The sequence below is a fragment of the Microtus oregoni genome, unplaced genomic scaffold (genome assembly GCF_018167655.1).
Source record: "Microtus oregoni isolate MIOR12 unplaced genomic scaffold, Mior012 000021F_ref0000039, whole genome shotgun sequence".
Classification (NCBI taxonomy): Eukaryota; Metazoa; Chordata; class Mammalia; order Rodentia; family Cricetidae; genus Microtus; species Microtus oregoni.
The window spans coordinates 20,849,009-20,865,497 of record NW_024543080.1 but is presented as its reverse complement, the minus strand read 5'-3'; the positions used below and the strand labels follow the sequence as shown (position 1 = coordinate 20,865,497).

General features: G+C 44.4%; 1 protein-coding gene across 3 annotated transcripts in view; it reads right to left on the bottom strand.

Annotated features, from left to right (window-relative positions):
* The window catches only part of Lnx1 (ligand of numb-protein X 1), a 108,881-nt gene that overhangs the window by 65,980 nt on the left and 26,412 nt on the right, over positions 1 to 16,489 (bottom strand). The gene's annotated exons all lie outside the window — the stretch shown is intronic.

Genomic DNA, 16,489 nt, shown 5'->3' with positions numbered 1-16,489 from the left:
CTAAAGGTACTGAATAGAGCAGTACCCAAGCCGCACGCAATTCCTACAACAAAGCTTGCCTCGTGCTCCCCGACCTTTATCCTAGAACACAATGTTCTGTATAGAGGCAAATTATAAAAATGTGTTTGGCAGTCCAGATGTACCAGCTCTGGATCAGATCTCAAGGCTGTTCTATTCCTAGTCTGGTGCTCTTGGTCCCACGCATGTGTTTTATAAAGAGATTTACAAACGCTTTAGCGACTGGCTTCCTTAAGCGAGTGTTCTCAGTGCTTCTCCAGAGCACATGGAGGATGTGCCTGCTCACGAAGAACCATTCCTTCAGGTCTCTGTCATCAGCCGGCCCTAATCCTCTTCATTCTGCACCTAATGAGGCATTGCCTTGGCTGAACAACAACAGGGAAGCTGGGATAGACTACATTCATTACACAATGATACAGACACCAGCATCCGTGTGGAGTTTCCATTCCAGCTATAGGATCTTAGTATGGAGAAGATATGAAATGATATGTTTATTTATTAACATGCAGATAATAGTCATCATTTTCTAACCACTCAGGCACATTCACCTTTTAGTTCATGACTTTACTGAACACAAGACATGCAAGTAATTTGTTTAACAAGCCAATCTTCCACTTGCTGAATTCTTACATCTTATTTTAAATAGATCACTAAAAATTACTTCCAAGCATAGAATTCCAAACTAGGCATAGGGGCAGCTTCTGGGCATGGGCAGTGCCTTTATCTTGTAGACTGGCCAAAAGAGCCCTCTGCTCAGTGGGACCTCTGAGTGGTAAGTCTCAAGGCCAGGTTTTCAGGCTCTTAACAACTGCTCTGGCCGAGTCTTTTGTTATAGTTTTCCTCACTCATTCCGCCCCTTTCAGGCTCCACAGACTCCAGAAGGAGGCAGGGAGGAGGTAAATGCAACCCAAGTGGGGTCAACAACCACAACTCTCTGATTCTTCTGAACGAATTGGGTCCAATTAATCTGGGTTAGCTCTACAAGTCAGTCAGGCTGTTCTGTCAGAGGCTCCAGACTAGTGACATGGTATGTGATCTGGTTAAGACCTTTCCCCCACGCAGCCCAGGTCTCCCTTGATGCCTCTGTGACCCAAAAGTTATGACTGAAAGAGACTTCAGATGCACAGGTGTTCAACTCACTGGGGACACCCCACAAAAATTCAAAATGCAGCAGCCATTCATGTCCAGTCTCATCTTTCCATGGCCAGGAAGGGCTCAACAAGACCCTTTGGAACAAGAGCCTTTTGGAGTCGGGGTGGGGGAGGAGGAGAAAAGGTAACTGAAGACCATCAAACAGGGGCAATGGTTCTATAACTTCCAGAAGCTATCAGGAGTGAGCCAAACAGCTGATAAACGCCCAAGAACAGTCTTACAAGGCCAAGTCCAGGAGAGCTGACCAGTTGAAGCAGGTCCAGAAAGGAGACTAAATCGACTTGATCCCATTGAAAGTAGAGTGAAGTCCAAGGGCATACGAAGTTTTAAGATTTGCTTTTTGTTTTTTCTTTTAGTAAGGTAGAGGTGTCCCCTCCCCATTACAATCTGATCAGCATGCAGTCACATGCTGCATCAAAGGAAGCATACTTTACAGCAAACACAGCGATCACAGGTTCCACTGGGTACCAACCAACCCCACACAGGTTCCTGCCAAGTGAAGCCCACATGACCAGATGCCCGAGGTCATGTGATCTGAACTAGGCAAAAGTCCGTGCATCCCTTCCCAGAAGACCTAGTCCTGTACAGTCTTCAATGAGCCTGAATGGAAGTTGTTCTTTCCTCTTTCAATAAAAAGAATCAAGTTAATAGTAGAGGTATTGCTTATTAAATTACCCATGGGCTGATGAATGGCTCAAATCTTCCCTAAAAGTCTTCCTTTTAAGTGATTGGTTTACGCATACGGTTTTTAAGACTTTGAAAATTAAGACTTTAAAACTCTGGAATTTCTTCTTTAGTTACATGAACACAATCCTAAGAGTAATCTTCCATATGCAGAAAGTGATTCAGTTCTAGCTGGAGTTTCATCCCTGTTCTCGTCCATCACACACACACACACACACACACACACACACACACACACACACAAAACACACAGTCTCTATACCAGAACTGTTGGCATCCAAGCCTTCTCAGTTGAAGGCATTGCCTATTATGGACCTTTACTGGCGCTTCCAGACAGGGCCCATGGCTTCTTGCAATCTGCTAGGATGCCCAGCAGAGCATGGCTACTCTTCTTGAGTGACTGTGATTAGTATTCAGTCGCCACTGTCCCTGCAGGGGACATCTATTGCACAAGTTACTTTGGCAGACATTTAGTACTTTCCTTTATTCAGGGTGTTAATACCAAATCAAAGCTATTTGAATAAAATAAAATGATACACCAAATGCTGCTCTTGCTGATGACAAACGACAGCAAGCTCTCATCTGAGCACAGCAAAGCCGAGGGCCACACCACCTTGGGAAAGCAGCCTGTTAGGCACTGGAATTACAAAGCTGTCCATGGGAGGGGTCGCTGGTATAGACTGAAGTGTCCTCATGTGGTAGGGTCAAACATTTGTCTGGAGTAAGAGCATTGAGTTCTAAAGATAAATGGCAAGACCATAGTCTGGGACTTCAGGATTCCCTAGTGGGCAGGTGGAGGCATCTAACAAGTTAGTATACCATTAGCAACTGGGTCAAGCTCAGCAAAGTGCTCTCAAAATCATACTGACTTGGCAAGGCTGCTTTGGATAAAATTATTTCTCCGAGCAAGGGTAAAAATCATAGCCAAACTATGTGCATGGTGGAAAGTTTTGCTTCGAGAGACTTAGTAGCTTCTCTGAAGCCGATCTGATCAGCACATTCCATTGCTCTTTCTTTGCAAAAGAAATGTATAGTTCATGTATCTCGTTTCATTGCAGTTTTGAAGTGTTTATAATCAAGTGCAAAGAGCAGGCACCTCTCCAGACATGTGTCAGAAGCCCTCAAAATCAACGAATGGTTTGGCAAACTAGAGGCGAGAAGAGCAAGAAGCCAGGACAATAGCCTATAGCAATGAAGTTCTGCAGAGGAAACATAAGGGTTGAGACAAAACACTGCTTTAGGAACAGCTCGAGACATAGTAAACGCTCTCTGAGTCATAAACGTAATAGGCCAGGCAGCTTGAAAGAACGATTTACAAGTAGAAGGGACAAATACTGGGAAAAAAATTACCCCCTCCCAAAAGATACACTCTTTAAAAGTACTTGCAAGGAGAGTCAGGAGATTTATGAACTCATGTAGATAAGTTTGGACTAAAATCTAGGTAAAGGAATATTTGGCAAATATGAGGACATATAAATCAGCTGGACCAGATGACACAGGGCCTCAGGGAATGAAGGAATTTGACTAATACGCTTACTGAACAACGGTGCAATAAAAATGAATAATTATTTCTGAAAAATTACCTTGCACCCAGGGGGACGTCTGAAAATTGGAGAAAGCCCAACAACATGTGATATTGATACAGAAAGCAAACAAAATGAAAGAGTAGATAGGAATAAAAAAACGCAGAGACTGATGTATGTGATGGTCAGTTTAAAAACTGAGCGATGAGTACTAGGGAAGGAAAATTCTCAAGGAAGGGTGAACAAACAAAAGACGCTGCACTTCAGTGGGCTCACATCCCCAAACACCTAGGAGACTGTCTTGGACACAGTGATCACAACACGATGCCTGGCATTGTTAGGATTGTACAGGGTGGGGAGGAAACTGGGCTAGCTCTGCAGCATCTCCGGAAGGATTTTACTGCCATTATGAGCCCAGAGATTCAAAGTTGGTGGAAAAACTGATGAAACATGGTATTGAGCCTAGTTGTTCTAAGGTTTCTCGGAGTGGACTCCACAACCTGCCGTCATGCTGATCTGAACCAAAAGGCTGACCTGGAGTGTCAAAATTTATGGATGGCAATCAGGTGGGGAAATGTCCCCAAAGACATGAGACAGGAAGAGGGAGAAAGGAACAAACCTGGCTACATATGGACAGGGTGTGATTCCAAAGAAACAGATATGAACGAGCATTGGGGTGGGGGTACGGGACTAGCAAACTAGCCATGAATTCCCACCAATCAGGGATGAGGTGGCAGGCGGCCTTTAGTATCCATGCCTCTATTAAAATCTGTTTAGAGTACATGATCTGGAGTGATGCTTAACCAGCAGAAAAAGATCCTCCTCCTTTCTAGAATAATCTACAAAGGTGAAAACAAGTGGAAGTAGCAGGAGCTAACATTCGGGACCCACCAGTGTCAGCTCTAACTCGTTACCATGGAAAGGTGGGACACAGAAATCATCACGCCTACATACTTTACAGATGTGGACTTAGGAATCTAATTGGCCAAAAGGCCTGTGCGTCCGTTCATCTTGACATTAGCTGTTTCTGACCCCTCCCATTCTTCCTTCTGGCTGGCGCTCAAATACTTCCTTTTCTTCAAGGCTTTCTTAAGGAAGGCCCCTCTCCTTGTCCTGTTTCTTTCTCCTGAGGCTGTGTGCTTGTTCTTCACTGCTGCATAATCCCTGGAGCCCAGGGCATGCTTGACATTTCACAAGTACTTAATAATACTTTTTGTTAAATTGTACTCTTCCTAGGAGTGAGTGTTTTCTTTTTTACCAAGTGGAACCTCTTCATTCATCTACAAGGAGGGCACTTAGGTTGGGAAACCATGCTTAGAAAACACCACCAAAGAGAGGATCAGAACTCACAAGAAAAGCAATAGGAAGCATCTTGCTGGATTTATTCTCTACAACATTCATTGGCATCCACTAAGGAAAAGTCCATTTTTTAAACTGATATCAATTGACATTCCTTGCCTTTGTTGAATGACTAGCAAATGTTAAAGAAAATGATCATGTCGGGCATGGTGGATGGTGGTGCACGCCTTTAGTCCCAGCACTCAGGAGGCAGAGGCAGGTGGATCTCATTGAGTTTCAGGTCAGTCTGGACAACAAAGTGAGTTCCAAGACAGCCAGGTCTGTTATGCAGAGAAACCCTATCTTAAAAACCCAAAGGAAGGAAGGAAGGAAGGAAGGAGGGAGGGAGGGAGGGAGAGAGGGAAGGAAGGAAGGAAGGAAGGAAGGAAAATGCCTACAAATGCTACAAAGTATGAAGGAAAATGAAGTAGGGGTCCTATTGGCCCCCAGCCCTGGTCTGACAGCCTCCCTGGGAAGAAAGAAGTGTGACAGAGATTGTCAACAAGCCACCTGGAAAGTGGACAGTCACCCTTGAACTTTCTTTACATGACAGTTAGCAACTGAGAGACTTAAACAAACAACAAAGTCGGTTATCTTGTGATGGAAGAGAACACACTGTTCTCCCTAGCTCTCTTCACTTCTTCAGTCCTATTTTAAGCCCCAGACACCATTTCTCAAGGCTCCCCAGCAGATGGTGAATGTCCAGGGGCTTTTCATGGGGAGTCAGCATCTCTTGCAGAGTTCAGAATCCTTTTGTGATGTCTAGAGGAATTGTGATTTCTTGATCACTAGAACCCCGGGAGACCAACGGGGACTCTCAGGGAAGACCCTCAACTCAGAAAGAAAGACAACACTGACGGCTTTCCTTCTCTAAAAGAAAATAGCTCTCAGGGAGTGAAAGAAGGAAGTTGGCTTGTAAATTTGTAAAGGAGGGAACACAAACAGCATCAATGGATGGTGCCCATATGCAGACAGTGGGGCAGCACGGCATGGCCTCATTGATGGAGATGCCCATATGCAGACAGTGGGGCAGCACGGCATGGCCTCAATCCTCACAATCTCATCAGTATACCAGCCATGACAACTCATAGAACTTGTGGTCATTGTTCAAGGACATATGCCTAAAACAGGCTGTTCTGCCTGACTTTAGTTTATGAGTGATCATTCTAGAATTCCCCAAAGTCACTGCAAATCTACTATCAAGGTTTGTGGCACAGGGAAGACAGACTTCTACACCCTACTGGTGGTGACCAGAAAATTTTATTTCATTCATTTATTGACTTACTTGTGTGTGTGTGCACGCGCACGTGCATGCATGAGCAAGCGCACATGTGTATGGAGACTTCAAGTATCATTCCCCAGGACAGGGTTTCTCACTAGGACCTGACACTAATCAATTAGGTAAAACCAGCTGCCTGCAAAAGTCCCAGGGATTCTCCTGCCCTCTACCTTCCCAGAACCAGATTATAAAAATAAATACCAGGATGCCTGGTTTCTCACCTGGGCACTAGGGCTTGAACTCAGGTCCTCACACTTGGTCCCACCAGATGCTCTTGCCACAAAAACTGTGCTGACATCTTCTAAGAGTGAAGGACTATTCCAAAACAAGTTCAATAGAGGCAGAACGTCTTTAATTTATCATCAATTTAACTCATAAAACCAAATTATTTGTGCCTGGCCACTTTAACCAATGTCGTTGGGACTAAGGCAAGATAAAGATGTGGGAAATCATGGGGGAACCTGGGATGGGGAAGGGGCCTCTTACTTTATAGTCAGGTTGAAATCCTTTGCTAGCTGAGAATTAAGAATTCTAGCACATAGAGACAATAATAATTTTTTATAGAGATATTTTCAGATAGTAATATTAAAGTGGAAATAAAACCAGGCTTACGCCTTGAGCATGTTGTTTTCCTTCTTCGAGTTTTCAGGGAATCTCAAAAATAAGACTGTTTTGAAATATTAATTTGAGATGTGTTGCATTTGTTTATGCTTTGGACACTTGTTTAATGATGCAAAGATGTCCTGTATTCTTTTTTGCTGTATTTGTTTAACTCTGTGAAGCTGTGTTCCTGTGACTGCCTAAAACACCTGATTGGTCTAATAAAGAGATGAATGACCAATATCAAAGGAGGAGAAAGGATAGGCAGAGCTGGCAGGCAGAGACTATAAATAGGAGGAGGAATCTGGGAGAAAAAGATCAAGGAGCGAGAGGAAGAGCAGGAGGAAGATGTCAAGGGCCAGCTACACAGTAAACCACAGAGTAAGAAATAAAGAAAGGTATACAGAAATAGGGAAAGATAAAAATCTAGAAGCAAAAGATAAATGGGTTAATTTGAAAAAAAAAGTCAAGAAATAAGGCAAACTAAGACCGGACATTCATAAGTAAAAATTAAGCCTCCATGTGTGATTTATTTGGAAGCTGGGTGGTGGGCCCCCAAACAGCAAAAGGCCAGGAGAGTGAAAACAGCCAGCATCAGAAGACTGCTCATTAGCAAAGGTCCCCTAGTCCATGGTGTCCCTGTGATCAGAAGACACACACGTGCACACACGCTCACACACACAATAAACCTGTCCCATATACCGTAGTCCATAGTGTCCCTGTGGTCAGGAGACACACACGTGCACACACGCTCACACACAATAAACCTGTCCCATATACCCTAGTCCGTGGTGTCCCTGTGGTCAGAAGACACACATGTGCACACTCGCTCACACACACTAAACCTGTCCCATATACCCTAGTCTGTGGTGTCCCTGTGGTCAGGAGACACACACGTGCACACACGCTCACACACACAATAAACCTGTCCCATATACCCTAGTCCGTGGTATCCCTGTGGTCAGGAGACACACATGTGCACACACGCTCACACGATAAACCTGTCCCATATACCCTGAAGCCCTTTTGTGATTTTGTTTAAATTTCACAGTGACCCTTTGAAGATAATAACTCCAGAACCCAAAATACCTCCTCTATGACTATTGTAAAAGCAATGCAGTGTGACCCTCATGAGAAGCACGTACCCACACATCTGTATGTCTTAGTTTCTCCCTGAAAGCCTAGTAACCCCCTGCTGCTTAAACCTATGCTAAAAACTTATTTAGCAAACTTCAGCTTGGCTTCATTAATGCCTAATCGTGAAATCTCCTCTTGCTGTAAAGTCAAGGATCTGGCTTGACCCGAGTGTACATTCCTTAATGGGAGGAAAACTCCGTAGGCCGTGACAAATGGCAGCATGGAGCCATGCCCCTGCCCCTGCCCCCACTGGGAGAGCATATTGACGCTGCTCTCTTGACTACTTCAGCTTTAAAAGCTCCATCTTCAGCATCACTTTAATAGGCCAGAGAAACTACCTGAACATTCCACCCAGAAAAAAGTAATCTAGAAATCCCTCCTTCAGAATCCATCATCATCTTTCCACCTGGCCTGAACTGGTGTGACTTACAGGCCCGGGGTAACTTGAAGACCCGCGTCAGCAATGCTATTGTCCTGGAGACAATAGAAGGGACAGGGAAAAAGTAGATCTACCACTCTAGTCCCTGCTGGGCTGTCTGCAGATGCTTCTTAGACCTCACTCCATCTCTGTGCTTTGGTGCTGAAAAGAGAGTTTTCTGCTTTTGCTGCAAAGGTCAACCAAGGCCACTAATGCTTGCAGCACGCTCACCGGCTGCAGGTGCCCGAGTGCTTCATGTACACTGTGTTGGAGTCTTGACCCCATCGTCATTAAGAGGGAACCAAACGAGGCTCAATAATCTGCTGGAGATCACATAGCTATTAAGTGTTCAGTGTTTTAACTCATGTCTAAGTGGCTTTGGAGACCACAGTTCCTTCTTTGCTTTTTCAAAATGCTTTTTATTAGCTTGTGGTAATTATATTTAAAAAGTGGGTTTCACTAGGACATTTTCATACACATCATAATGCGACCCTCATTTGTTACCTCTCTTGGTGTCCCCCCCCCACGCCCCGTCTTGCTAATCTCCTTCCTCTTCCAAAGTAGCCCACTTCTTTCATCTCTCTCTCTCTGTGTTGTTGTCTGTCTGTGCATCTGTATGTCTCTGTGTGTGTTCCTGTGTATATGTGTGCCTGTGTATTGTGTGCCTGTGTGTGTGTGTGTGTCTGTGTGTCTCTGCATGTGTCTGTGTGTGTGCATCTGTGAGACCTAGTGAATTTCATCAGGGGTGTTTACAGGGGCATGGAGGTACATGGGTCCCTCAGCAATGGCTTTACTACCAAAGAGGGCCACATTTTTAAGGATAAATTATAGCTTGTAGTTCGCGGACCTTTGTATATGAAATCCTTAGAATCCCATAAAGATCTTAGAATGCTTCATTCAAATCCATAGCTTTATTACCATCAAATGTCCCCAGGTCGTATTTGTACAAAATTGAACAGGGAAATCCCATGATGTCATTTTCTGAGCATGCCCAAGAGGTCTGACTCCATCAGAGGATACTCAGTTCCTCATGGGTAATATGCAAGGTCATGTGTGTCACAGCTATGGTATTTTGTCACCCAATGTTGTTAGCCAAAAATGCCAACAACTGATTTTATTGCTCCTGAGGGCATGTCATACTAAAAATAGCGAATATATTGATTGTAGCAAAATGTCATGACTTATTTAGGGTCCCATAGGGTGAACTGTGATGCCTTAGTTTCTCCATTTATAAAACAAGTTGTTGGATCGCCTTCAAGATCTCCTGAGGCTCTAAATAGCTACAGAGCTGGGCCACAGGGGTCACCAGGCTCCACCAGCCTAAGAATGTGCCGAGCTGTGTCCTCATCTCCTGAGGGAGGGGAAGATGGACAGGAAAGAGGAAGTAGGTGCTGTGGTGTCGTAGTAATAAGAAGGGAACTGAATAGCTGAGGAGTGACTCCTAAGGAGGAAGGGAGCAGGTGTGGTCTAAGACCCATTGCTGAGTCAAGGGCAAGTGTGGCCCTCGCTGCTGAGACTTCACTCAGGATGGCAGTAACCCTGTCTCAGCTGCAGTGAAGCAGAGAAAGAGGGGCCGTGTCACTAATCCCTCTTCTCTGATCTGTTTACCCATGCTCCCTGGGGACAGAGCTGTGTTCCGAATTAAATCAGACTCCGTCTATTGGGAAATATTCTGTTATTTTACAAATCACCAAGAAAAGCAGGGCCACATTTCTTTATATGCAGTCATTTCAGAGATAATAAAATGGTTTCAGGGTTATATATTCTTGCAAGACTAGCAAAATCCACAACATATGGGCTTCCTCCATATCAGTCATTGTATTAAATATTTCATATTTTATTCAGCGCTCACAACCACCTGTGAGGTAGGTGTTGTTACCTTCTTTTTTGTTGTTTATGAGGAAAGCTCAGCAGGACCGAGTAACTTGCCCTTCAATTGCCCTTTGTAAGGGAGTCAGCCAGGCTGACTCCAGAGAAGGCCTGGTAGCCCCTCACCAGGTCCTCTTCTTGTGAGTACCACTTATAGTGCAGGGGTGACAAGAGGGTTCCTCCCTGTCACGAAGTCCCGGTTTCTTCCTTTCTCATTGTTTTGGGTAGAATAACTTAGAGAAGGGAGAGGCTCGAGAAGGGTGTCCAGGATCTCAGAAGAGTGTGCAAGAGTGTGTAAGGCTGGAACAAGAGAAATGGGCTTGAAGGGAGCACCAAGCCCGCTTTGCTGGAGGGATGCAAGAGAACAAGAAACCCAGAGGCAGGAGGAAAGTCACTAAAGGCTTGAGCATGACCCAGGGTTCCGGGGACATGTGCATTCCTGAAAGAACTCTAGCCAGCCTTAGCAGTCTGATGGCCTTCTTTGTTAAACACAGCTCAGTCTCAGCATGCCTGGCCCTGCAGGGCCACTCTGGATGACACAAAGCAGTGTGGGCCATGGAGAGCTCCAGGGGAGAGAGGCCACTGAGAAAGACAGTCCCTGTCCTTTCTACAAAAGGGGACGATGACTAAGAAAAAAGGATGTCTGCTGCTCTGGCCTGAAGTTTTATTTGGCCTGCAAAATCGGGCCATTTCCTGCCCATTCCTTCCAAGACCCACCCCAGATTGTGAGGGAGAAACTGTCCTCTGTTAGCTTTGAGAATGTTGTGTTCTTATGCCAAGGAGTCCAAAAAGCTTATTTCTCAAACATCAGTCGCCAAAGTGTGCAGAACTGGGGGTGGAGGGAGGGGGCTGCACTAAAACTCTAAAGGCAACTTCTTTGCCTTTTAAAATGATTTTGTCCATGTTCCATGTATATATTAATGTAGTAGACATGTGCAAAATTTATAGATACCTATGGTATGACAATACATATAAACTATGCACAGATGATATATATTACTAGTTATATAAATATATATCTATGATAGTATATATGGATATGTATGCATATGTTCATGGAGCTATATTTAATTCTGTATAGAAATAACTATATATGACAGGCATATGAATATATCTTTATTGATGTAAGTCGATGATTTAAAACTTGGTAAATACTGTACTGGGGAAAAGGTATTTCCCTTTTTGTGCTCCTTAAGGTCCCTCCAAATGTCTTGTCACCAAAAAACTGGATTCAGATAAAATGGTAAATAAATTCACAGGGACTTTAGCATGCAATGTTTTGGGTCTCAAGATTTCTTCTACTTGGGTAATAAATTACAATCTACATTAGTGTAGCACTTGTACTTTGACAAAGCTATATTCCTCCAAATTCACTTTATCAACACATTCTGTCGAGGCAGCATGAGTGAGAAAGAAGAGGAAGACAACTATGGCAACAAGCTGCAACCAACCCGTCAGAAGGAAAACAATGAAATGGTAGAGACAGTTGGAGCTGATGGTTATAGAGACAGTTGGAGCTGATGGTTTTAGAGACAGTTGGAGCTGATGGTTTTAGAGACAGTTGGAGCTGATGGTTATAGAGACAGTTGGAGCTGATGGTTATTCGCTCTTAAGGAATTAGTTATTTGTCTTGTTGTGATGTTAATGTTGTGGTCACATTTCTTAAGAATTTACCCTTTTCTTGGGAGTGGTGGCACATGGCCACAATCCAAGAACTCAGGTAGTTGAGGCAGGAGGACCACAAATCCAAGGCTAGCCTGGGTTATGTAAATGATATACTTCCAAAAAATAAATAAATAAATAAATAAATAAATAAATAAAATCAGCAACAAAAAAGGAAAAAGTCAAACTAAACAAAACCACTTTCTAGAGATGAACTGCCAAGATGTTGACAGATAAAAATGATAATCATGTCTACTATTTGATTCCAAATAATTCAAGGGCATAAAGATGAAAGAAACACGACCACGGGCTGATAACTGCTAACGACGGATGTAAGAGACCCGACGTTCTTTTTTCCCTTCTTTCCTTTCATTGTTTAAAATTTCCCACGGTAGCGAGTTAGAATGAAGATGAAAGAAAATGAAACAAACCTGAACCAATAGGGCTATTAAAGAAATCCTAACTTTGCCTGACAAGTCATGCAACTAGAAAGATAGACACGACTGGACAGCCCTTGAGCAGCGTCTTGAAACTGCTGGGTTTGGATGGAGTAGAGGTTTTTCAAGGAAGAGCTGTTGAAACCAGCAAAGAGTTAGGAAACAGAATTGTTCCGCGGCTGCCAAAAGAGAACTTGTGGATTATCAAGGAGCAAAAGAAAAAAAATAAATAAAAAACTTAAAGCCATGGAACAAGGTTGCCATGCTCTGTGAACATCAAAGAATCATCATTCCATTACAAAAAAGCATTCGGTGAGCCTAGCATAAAATGGGTCAGGAACCACAGCTTCCATTTCGTTCCAAACAAACAAGCCTAAAATTTAAGGGAAAATGTGGAAACTTGTACTGAAGGCTGGGTACAGGGTACAGTGGGAGGCCATGGTTCTCCCCCCCCCCCCAACTGAAAGCCTTTGAAGATATTCATGAGCCCAAAGAAGTCCTTGAAATTGATCTTCACCTTTGCTGGGACAGGACTTCTCCACCTCAGGTCATTTTATCCCATCAAAGCTTGACCTCAGCTGTTCAAAACATACAGCAAGAAAAATCTGGAGACATTCTTTTTTTCTTTCAAGATTATTGAAAAACAAACAAATTCTTTGAGAGTCAGTTTGGACAACATTTGCTGGCAAGTCCATAGAGCTGAGTCAGTTCGTGTGGACCTCAGACGTGGGGGGTGGGGTCGTTAACACGGTGAGAATGAGGGAGAAAGGGTGCTGAAAGTCATCTCTCTTGTCCCTCGTCCCTTCTCTTCCTTCTGGAAGAATCCAAGAGCAGTGATCCACACCGGTGCGGCTCTCTAGTCACACGAAGACCCACAGACCATTCCCCCCTCCCCGCTTTCTAGCCAACAGCTGAGGTCAATGAGGGAGGAAAAAGAAACACTGTGGTTACTGTCCTAGGACCTTGACACAGAAAAGGAAGAGCAAGTATAGATCACCTAGAGTGACAGACAAAAGGAAAGCAAGCTGACCTCTCACTTCCAAACCCCAGATGCCCAACTGTATTTGACTGACTGCCCCAGCACGCAATACCTCTGGTGCAGACAGTCAGTGTGATTCGTCAGTGGTGTGCTTGGCAGACTGCTCAGAGAAAGTTCTTCTAGGGAGGTGCTGGGTGTTTAGTCTTCTGGGTCCTAAGATACTTGGTGGGTGATCTGTGTCCCCGTGCCCTTGGCTTGTGGTCTGGACCCAGTATGCAAGAAAGATACACACAAGACTTCCATCCCTCCTGCTGTTCTTGGCAGTTTCTTCAGAAGGCCTTGGCCCTCTGTAGCCCTAAATAATTCAAGTTGCAAATTTAGAGTCTCTTATCCTAACTTCTCTAGTACACAGCTCTGATGGAAACAGACCACATCTGTGCAGACAACTATCTCACAGGGACCAGGGACTAGAGTGTGATTTCTCTCTCCAGGAATGGCTACTATGCATAGTGACTCCACTCACAAATCAAAACTCTTTGTCTAAGTTCGAGAGAGGTGGTACGTCCTGGCTTCCTGAGAAGTCACAGAGCTAAGCCATAGCATTAATTTCATGAACATGGGTTCTTCTAGTGACCATGCTGAACAGCCCTGTTGAGAACACCTTACAGTAGACAGAAGGTGGGCTCTAAAAAGCAAAGTCTCAGCTTGTCCTGCACACTTGCTTGAAGCCCGCTCAGCCTGCCCCTTTGGCATGAGCAGGTCACAAGAGCCACCAAAAAGTGGCAGCAAGTCGCGTTCCCCAAAGTTGATAGGGACTAGGAACTTTCAAGGTGGAGAAAGCACAAAGTCTTTCAGTTCTTAGTACATGTTCTTGAAGGTTTGCTGCAGGCAATGAGATGCACGCTATACTCTAAACACCAATGCTTTTCCCTGGAATTTTTTGCTGAACTAAATACTGAGTTTAAATGGAAGAAACGTCACAAATACCACAGTAGGCCACTGAGCAGGTAGCGACTACACCTCAGTTCTTCAAGTACAGAGCTGTGTTCTGGAACTTAGCTGGGATTATCTGTGAGCAAGATCAGAATTAATTTGTTAGCACAGCTTCCCTCAGTCACAAATGGACCACAATGAGAAGCAACCTTTCAGTTTGACTTCTGCCTTCAGGCACAACTCTACTTAACACACATTCTACAGTTGGCTGCGGAACTCACCTAGGACTTTTGCTTTTTTACTTAAGTGACTTCTATTTTAAACATTTCCTACCAGGTTCCTGGAAGCATGGGAGTTGGGACAGTCCTGGACTGAATTTTGAATCGTTTACTAATTAGCTCCAGTGTCTCAGATAGGTCCCCAGTGGGCAGAACTTGGTGCTAGTGGGTAGGGAACTCAAGGGACACTCTGCATCTGGAAGTGCTGGGGACGCTGAGCAAGCTTTATCCGTGTAACAGAGTCCAAATGAGAGGGGAGGGAAACCGGCAAATCCCTGTGGTTCTCCCTCTGAGGTCCTGGGGGCCATGGTAGACAGGAGATGGAGTTCTTCACCTTAAGGACATATACTCACCTCCTGCCACCTCTGCTCAGGACATTAAACTAGCTGAGAAGTCTCACACACGGTTCAGAATGAAATTGTTAAAGTTTGCGTAATAACCAGTGCTATTTGGTATTTGGGAAAGCTCTCTCCACCCCTCACTGTGCCCAATTCCTACCTATACTTCAAGGTCTAGCTCCCTCCCCAAAGTTCTCTGGTAACCAGAAGTGGACAAGTTTCACCTCCTCCGTAACTGGAGACTACTAACAAGTTCTGACCAATGAGTTTAGAAATGCTGTTCTAGACACTCGATAGCATCTCGCTTTCTGAAGCGCTTCAGAGTGACCTGCGTGTGTCCACTCAGCTCATCCAAAAGAGACTGTGCCTCTGAGCCCTGTACTTACAGGAGGAAAACTGTTGAACTAAAATGAAAATCCTTCCTTCAACAAGGCTACAGGAATGAAAGTAACTGGACAGGCTCTTCTACAAGTTCTAAAGGAGGCCAAAGGTAGGCCCCCAAAGTAACTCCATTCAGCATTGTGTGTGAAGGTGATCTCATTTAGATAACATGCCTTAGGACTGAAATTAAATTAGGCTAAAGGTCTCAAGATAAGATCATGGGGGGCGGGGGACTATCCAACTGGGCCTAAACATGGTGACAATACCCTTACGAGAGGAGGAGGTGCTGGGATGCCATTCTATGGCTTCCTAGCATGTTCAAGGTCCTAGGTTTGGTACCCAGCACTGTAGGAAAATGATATGAGGAGGAGGGAAAGAGACATAAACAGAATTGGAAAGGACACAGAAGAGAAGGTCATATGTAGACAGAGAGAAACTGGAGTCACAAGGTCACAGCAAAAGGATGCTTAGAGCCAGTGGACTGAGGAAGGAGTACGTAAAGGGTTTCCCCACTATGTCAAAGTGGACATGCCTTATCCTCTGATTTCAAGTATCTGGACTCCAAAACATGGAAAGAATAGGCATCAAAATACCCAGTTGGTGGACATTTGTTACCGCTGTCGTAGAAAACTAACACAGTGGCTGGCAGGGATACAGGTGGGTGGGGTAGGCAGAAAGGATGCTGTGGCCCTGCATTCCAGAGACCCCAACCTCAGGCACCACTGGGAGAGGGCAAGGAGACTTCGCACAACTCCAGTGAGCGCTACCACTGTATATTTTTCAAGAAAGGCTTTTGCAATGTCATAGTCTCCCCTGGGGCTCCCATAGTTGAAGTTAAAGTCAAACACTTTTCTCTGAGTTTTCTGATCTCAGGTGCACTAGCGTTACATGTCAGTTAAGTAGCCCAGACCCTCCCGACATACAGCCTCTTATAGAATGAATGCCTTGCCTTCAAGTTTCTTGTTCTAGTTGTCAACATTTACTACATAGCTACTGTCTGACAAACTGGTTAATCCGACGAAGAACAAAGCAACACGAGTTGTTTCCACACATCCGTGAATGGAGTCATGACTGAAGTCAGACCAGGTCAGCTTTTCCAACCAGAACTCTATGAAACGCAACTTAGATTTCTTGTTCTCTGTCCTGGTCCCAGAAGAACACACCTGTCACACCAGTGCTCAGGACACTGAGGCAGGAGAATGAAAGTTCTGGGTTAGCCTAGGGCACAGAAAGATCCCATCCCTGAAAGAAAAAAAACATTCCTGCTGTAGCTTCTTGCCTGGTTAGTAAGGAGGAGTTTGTAAATACTGGGGGCTGAGCAACACATTTTCTGTGATGGGCAGAAACCACCCGCTCTAGCCTGCAATCCTTCCAACAAAGGAGCCAGGAACATACTTAAAGTTAGAGGGTCATTTCCCCCTATGAAATAGGCACTAGGCATGTAGAGAAATACAACTATGTTT